We start from the raw sequence: 7,362 nt of genomic DNA, 5'->3' as shown, positions 1-7,362 counted from the left end.
TCCAGCACTGCAATTCCTGCCCTGCCACGCGCTTTGTTTTCCCTGTTTTCCTTCCTTTTCATTTCCCTCCTTTTCTTTTTTTTTACCTTTTCCGTTTTTCCCCCTTTTTCCCTCCTTCCTTTCTCCCCTTTTCCCCCTTTTTATTTTTTTTTTTATTTTTTTTTGCAACTTAAGCAAACTCATTTCCCCGATAAAATACAGCATGACTAATGACTGAAGCATGTAAAAATCATTGGGAAAATGTCCTTGGAAGACGAATGCATTTTCAGCAGAATAATTAACTTAATTAACAAATTCACATGCATATTCATCAGGCTATTAATGTCTTCTCAGCTCAGCTTGACGAACATTGCGGTAATAACCATCTCATTTGCATATTGCATTCTACCGCTACCCAAAAAAAAAAAAAAAAAAGAGGGGGAAAAAAATAAAAAAAAAAAAAAAAAAAAGGGAGAAGGGAAAGGAAAGGAAGGGAAGGGAAGGGGAGGGGTGGGTGTGCGGGCGGGGGGTGGGTGGGGTGTGTGTCCCGGGGAGGGTCCGCGCCTCGCGTGCGGGGGTCCGCGTGCCGGTGCGGGGCGGCGGGAGGAGCGGGGCCGCGCCGGCTGCCGGTACCCGCCGCTCCCGGCCCCGGCATCTGCGGCAGGCGGCGCGGAGCGGGCGCGGAGGGGGAGAAGGACCCGTAGCAGCTGTCGGCCTAATTCGGCAACCGTGCTGCTCGTGGGCGGCTTAGAAAAACAGATTAGGCGCCTGCGACAGGCACTGATTCCTGACATACGCTCGGGGTCTGCGTCTTGATCGGCGGGGAGGGGGGGGGAGGGAGGGTACGGGGGAGGGTGGGGGTGATGGGGGTGAAGGGGGTGGTGGGGAGGATGGGGGTGAGGGGCGTGATGGGATGAAAGGAATGGTTGGGGTGATGGGGGTGAAGGGGATGATGGGATGAAGGGGATGATAGGAGTGATGGGAAGGATGGGATGAAGGGGATGGCTGGGGTGGTGGGGAGGATGGGGGTGAAGGGGATGGTAGGAGTGATGGGAAGGATGGGAAGGATGGGATGAAGGGAATGGTTGGGGTGGTGGGGGTGAGGGGGATGATGGGATGAAGGGAATGGCTGGGGTGAAGGGAGGATGGGGATGAAGGGGATGATAGGAGTGATGGGAAGGATGGGATGAAGGGAATGGCTGGGGTGGTGGGGAGGGTGAAGGTGGTGGGGATGATGAAGATGAAGGGAATGATTGGGATGAAGGAAATGGCTGAGGGGTGGGGAAGAAGGGGGTGAGGTGAATGATGGGAGAGATGGGAAGGATGGGATGAAGGGAATGGCTGGGGGGGTGGGGATGGGGATGAAGGGAATGGCTGGGAGGGTGGGGGTGATGGGGATAAAGGGGATGATGGGGGAAGGGGATGAAGGGGGTGATGGGATGAAGGGAATGATTGAGGTGATGGGCAGGATGCAGATAAAAGGGGTGATGGGGATGAAGGGATGATGGGATGAAGGGAGTGATTGGGATGATGGAGAGAATGGGGATGAAGGGGTTGGTGAGGATGACAGGGGTGAGGGGGATGAAGGGGATGGATGATGAGGGAGATGGGATGAAGGGGGTGATGGGAGTGAAGGAGGTGATGGGGAGGATGAGGATGAAGGGGGTGGTGAGGGATGAAGGGGGTGATGGAGGCCATGGGGATGGTGGGGGTGAAAGGGGTGATGGGAAGGATGAGGGTGATGGGAATGAAGGGGATGATGGGGATGAAGAAGATCGTGGGGGTAATGGGGATGAAGGGGACGATGAGGGTGATGGGGATGAAGGAGATGAAGGGGGTGATGGGGTTGATGGGGACCCCTGCCCCCTCCCCCAGCTCCTCCCACCCCTGCCACACTCTGCTTGGCTCCACACACACACACATGTGAACACACACATGTGTGAACATGGACACACACACATGAACATGGACACACACACGTGAACATGGACACACACACGTGAACATGGGCACACACACATGAACATGGGCACACACACGTGAACATGGACACACACACATGAATGTGGACACACACATATGAACATGGACACACACATGAATGTGGACACACACACACATGTGAACACACACGTGTGAACATGGACACACACACATGAACATGGACACACACACATGAACATGGACACACACATGTGAACATGGACACACACACATGAACACACACGTGAACATGGACACACACACACACACAGAGCACACACAGCACACGAGTGCAGGTGAGCACACTCTGAGGGATGGCTGGCTGGCTGGATGGATGGATGGATGGACGGACAGATGGGTGGACAAATGGACGGAAGGATGAATGGAAGGATGGCCAGACACACGGACAGGTGGATGGACAGACAGGTGACACGCAGGAGGGGGACAGACAGAAGGGTGACCAGGTGGGCAAGCGGGTGTCTGGACAGACTGACACATGGAGCTGGACAGTCTGACACACAGAGCTGGACAGACAGACAGACAGATGTGACACCTTTCCTCGACCAGGAGCCGTCAGAAGGACCCGGGTGGGGGGTCTCTGTCCCCATGACCCTCCTCGAGGGGGTGACACCCCAGGCCTGGGGAGGGACACGAGGCCGTGACTCCACAACTGTGCCCTCAGGACAGGGCTGGGACGATGTCGGGGGGTCTCTGGGACACTCAACATTCCCCCTCATCCCTGGGGGGCCACCAGAGACCCTCGGGACCCCCGGGATGGGCACAGACCGCAGCCAACCCCCCCCAGCACTCGTGCTGCCAGTCAATCCCGCGCCAATCCCAATCCCAGCCCTCCCTGGCTCTGGCCCCGCCCACCCTGGGGATATAAAGCCGCCTGCCCGGGCCGTGCCTGGGGGTCCCCCGGGGGTCCTGGGAGTGTCCTGGGTCCCTCTGGGCTCCCTGTGGCCCCTCTGGGTCTCTCCCTGTGCATCCCCACACAGCAGTGGGTAAAAGGGGTGAGGGTCCAACCCCCCTTGTCCTGAAGATGGGGGGGTGTCCCCAGCACCTTCAGCTGTGCCCGGGGGTCCCCACACATGGGGGGTGACACATCCCTGTGCCCACAAAGCCCTGTGGTGTCACCGGGCTCCTGGGGTGTGGCAGTGGCACAGGGTGGGTCACCAGCACCCCCTGGGGAGGGGGGACACCCGGGTTGGGTACACCAGGGTTGGGGACACCTGGGGTTGGGGACACTCAGGATTGGGGACACCCGGGGTTGGGGACACCCAGGGTTTGCTCAGGGCTGTGAGGTGCCACCATCCCCCCAACCTGTCTGTCCCCGTGACCAGGCTGTGGGAACATCCCCTGGAGAAATGGGAGGAGAAATGGGGGGGGGAAATGGGGGAAAAAATGGGGAAACAACGGGGGAACAATGGGGAAACTGAGGCACGGGTCACCTGGGGCCGCCGCGGGGCAGGGAACAAAACCACCCCCCATTCCAGCCCCCAGGACCCCTGGATGCTCCTACCTGGAGAAAAATCCCCCTGTGGAAGATGGGGGGGGGGGGTGTCCTGGCACCCCGGGGGGGGCCGCGGGGGCGAAGGTCGGGTGAAGGGCACGGTCGGCGGCGCGCGGAGGGGCGGGGGAGGCTGCGGGCGCCTCGTGCCAGCTGTACCCGGAGAAAGGCAAATAATTCAGCGGCACCAACCGGAGAGGAAAACCAGCCCCGCGGAGCCACGTGCCAAAATACCAGCAGTAAAGTAGTTAAATGGATCCAGCGCGGGAGCAGGAGCTGCGAGAGGCGCTTGGGCCCCCATCCAAAGGAGTTAATGTCCCACAGTATGATCGATTAGTTGTCAGACGTGATTTCAAACCAATACAAGATGAATGGCATCATTTTCCTTCCCTCGGTTTCGTTGGAATTAAGAAGCCATTAGCTAACACAAATTTTTGGCAACTTTGATAAAAAAAAAAAAAAAAAGGGAGAGGGGGCAAAAAAAAAAAAAAAGAAAACAAAAAAAAAAATCAAAAAGGTTCTGGTGGGCATTTTGTAACAAACGCTCCCTGAGGGAATGGGGAGGGTGGGAATATCAACTGGGTGGGGCTGTGGTCGTGCAAGTGGTGTTGCCAGTGCCATGCCCGCTGTTGGAGACGCCAACAGAGGGTTTGCTCCGGTGGGAAGCAAACCCTGCCCGGCCCGTGGTGCTGGCAGCGGTGCCACCCGTGTGATGAGTTGGGGGGGGGTCTCTGCGGTGGCTTGGGGGGGGCCTTTCGGTGCGGTGGCAGCGCCAGGCAGGGGCGGCCACGCGGGGACTAGTCAAGGACAAACGGCTCACAAGCTGCTCCTGCCCGCGTGCCCGCAGGCGCGGGGCCGCCGTGCCAGCCCAGCCGTGGCCATTACGGCTCCGTGCGCCAGCTGCGGCCGCGCGATCCCCCCGTCCCCGGGGACAGCAGGGGGGGCTCGGGCACCGTGCCACCCCCCCCCCTTCCCCCCCCCCCCCCGGACACCCGGGCACAGCCACGGCCCTGGGGGCGACGGGGTCAGGAGGGGTGAGGAGGAGTGGGAATCCAGTGGCTGAGGGCAGGGAGCTCCCACAGGGACCCCAACCCTCCGGGGTCGCATATCCACGACCCCCAGGGACCCCCAGAGGGACCCCCATCCCTGTCACTGGCGCCACGAAAGGACGACCTGGAGGGCAGAGCTGGGCCAGGGCTCCCCCCGTCCCACCCAGCCCCCGGCTTTCGCTGCCGGATCGCCGGGTTTTAGGCACCGAACGGGGTTGAATTAGGATTATTATCACAGCTGCTCTAAATGTAATTAGTTTTGCTGGGGACCTGTTTGCTTGGCCGGGATTACGGCGCAATCCCACCGCCCTGCCCGGCGTGGGGAAGGCTTTAATCACTCTGATAACGCCGGCGCCAGGGTAATGCCGTGATTCCAAAGGTGTGTTTTCCAATTACATTTAACTGAAAGATTTATAGTCGGGTAAAATTTAATTAGGACCACGAGGGAGGGCTGGGACCTCCGTGACTGCCGGGCCCAGGCCCTGCTGCTGCCACCGTGCCCACCCTGTCTGTCCTGATGGACCCATGGGCCCCATCCCTGGGTGGAGGTGGATGGAAGGGGATCCTGGCTGTGCCAGCACGATGTGAAGCCACCCATGTACTGTCCCCAACCCCTTCTGTGTCCCCTCCAGCCCTGTGGCCCCAGGGAAGGTGTTTTTGGGGCGTTGGGTCCCTCCATCCCGGAGGCATCGCCCGGTGCTGCCGTCTCGTCTCAGGGACATCAGGATGGGCTCGAAGCAGATGGATCCAGCTGCCAGCAGCACCAGGAACCGGCTGCCAGGGGGAGCAGGGCCCGGGCCCGGGGGCCGTGGGAGGGGCCGGGTGCTCCCGCTGCCCGGCACAGACTCCGGCGAGCCAGAGCTGCCAAGAGAAATGGGCAGATTATGGGAGGAACGCAGGCCAAGGCAGGGCTGGGATGCAGCCGCCGTAAATCAGCTTTTAAGTAGCAACAAAATGGACATTTCCCATATGAAATGAGCCACCGGCTGCCACAGAGACAGGGGAGAGGGACCCCGGCCCGGGGGGCACCGGGACAGGGTGGGACCCCCAGCCTGGGGCTTGGGAGGGAAGGGAAGGGAAGGGAAGGGAAGGGAAGGGAAGGGAAGGGAAGGGAAGGGAAGGGAAGGGAAGGGAAGGGAAGGGAAGGGAAGGGAAGGGAAGGGAAGGGAAGGGAAGGGAAGGGAAGGGAAGGGAAGGGAAGGGAAGGGAAGGGAAGGGAAGGGAAGGGAAGGGAAGGGGAAAGGAAAGGAACGGAATGGGAAAGGAAAGGAATGGAATGGGAAAGGAAAGGGAAGGGAAGAGGGCTGGGGTGCCATGGGGTGCTCAGGTGGGCACCACCTGCTCTCCAGTGTTCCCAGCCAGAGCCAGCCTGGTGTCTGCTGGATCCAACCTCCCCCTCTGCCCCTGCTTGTGTTTTGCCTGTTTTCTCCCCCTGGGCCCCAGGAGGGGGTTCTCCCCTTCCCACAAAACTTTGGGCTGCAGCCCCCGGGTGGCTCAGCAGAGCCCCAACCATCCAGGTGCCCCTGGATGTACCACCTGCCCCCCATTGCTCTCCCCCCTTCCAGCCCACCCGTGAAGCCCCCCTAGTGCTGCCCGTGCCCAGCCAGGGTGCAGGACCCTCTACTCACCCCCTGGCATCTCCCATCACCCCACACACACTCCGTGTGGGGAGGGGGGCCGGGATTCGGTGGGGCAGGGGGTAAATGGGGGGGAAGCACAACCCCAGCGAGGCCTGGGGGGGCCGGGTTGTGGCCACCCCACGGGGCACAGGGCTGCGGCTGGTGGGGGCACGATGGGGACACACACAGGTGGGGACACTGCCCTGCCGGGCCAAGGCCCCCCTGGCCCCGCAGCCCCCGGGGCCGGGCCGGGGGCCCCGGGCGGAGCTGCCGCATTCCGGAGAAGCCGCCTCCGCCGGCGGCCGGTGCCAGCAGGCGCTGGCAGGTTCGGAGCTTCGCAGCGATTCCAGGCACAGATGTCCTTGTTTTAACTCCTCTGCGATGGAGCCTGGCAGACCGGGCGGGGGAGGGGGCGGCTCGGCAGCCCCCGGGGCGGCGGGGACCGCTGCCAGCCCGGCCCGCCCCGGCCGCGGCTCGGGGGACCGCGGGGACCCCCCGATCCCCCACGGAGGGCGGCGTCCGGCGTCCCCATCGCACAAAACAGGGGGCAGCCCCCCCCCATCCCTCTCGACCCCCCACATCCTCCCCGACCCCCGGGGCAGCTCCCGGCCCCCGGAGCGGGGCCGCCTCCGCAGCGCGGCGAGCGCCGGGCGCCGGGAGCCTCCGGTTTTTTATGGTATCTGCAATTTTGGCAGAAATCTGTCTTTAATTTAGCTGTCCATATAAAAATCCGCACTGTATAATAATGAACAGATGCCATGAAATTTAAACTGAAGCAATGACTCCTCCTCCCCCCCCCCACGGCTGGCACTCGCCGGTGGCAGCGGCGACCCGGAGCTGGCGCTCGCCCCGCGCCCCCGCCGCGCTCCGCCGGGCCGGGAGAGGGGCCGGGCCGGGGGCACCGGGGCACCGGGGGCGATGGAGGGGGGGACACCTCCACCCCCATCTCATCCTGCCTTGAAATAGGGAGGCTGAGCCCGCCAGAGCCGCCACCGCGGGGTCTCCTCGGTGCTGGCCCCGCTCCGTCCCCCCGGCCGAGCTGTGCAGGGTCCTGGTAGCTCCCCAAAAAGCCCCAACCCTCAAAAAACACTCTCAGAGCCCGGCGGGGCGGCGGCTCCCGACCTCCCGCGTCCCTCCCCGGGAGCTGCCGGGCACCGGGGCTGCCGGGCGGAACGGCTGGGCACCGGAGCCGGGCATTGGAGCCTTGTGCCGGGGCTGGATA

This window comes from Manacus candei, unplaced genomic scaffold (genome assembly GCF_025592945.1).
Source record: "Manacus candei isolate 608988 ecotype Guabito, Panama unplaced genomic scaffold, ASM2559294v1 h1tg000040l, whole genome shotgun sequence".
Classification (NCBI taxonomy): domain Eukaryota; kingdom Metazoa; phylum Chordata; class Aves; order Passeriformes; family Pipridae; genus Manacus; species Manacus candei.
This window is presented reverse-complemented; position numbering follows the sequence as displayed.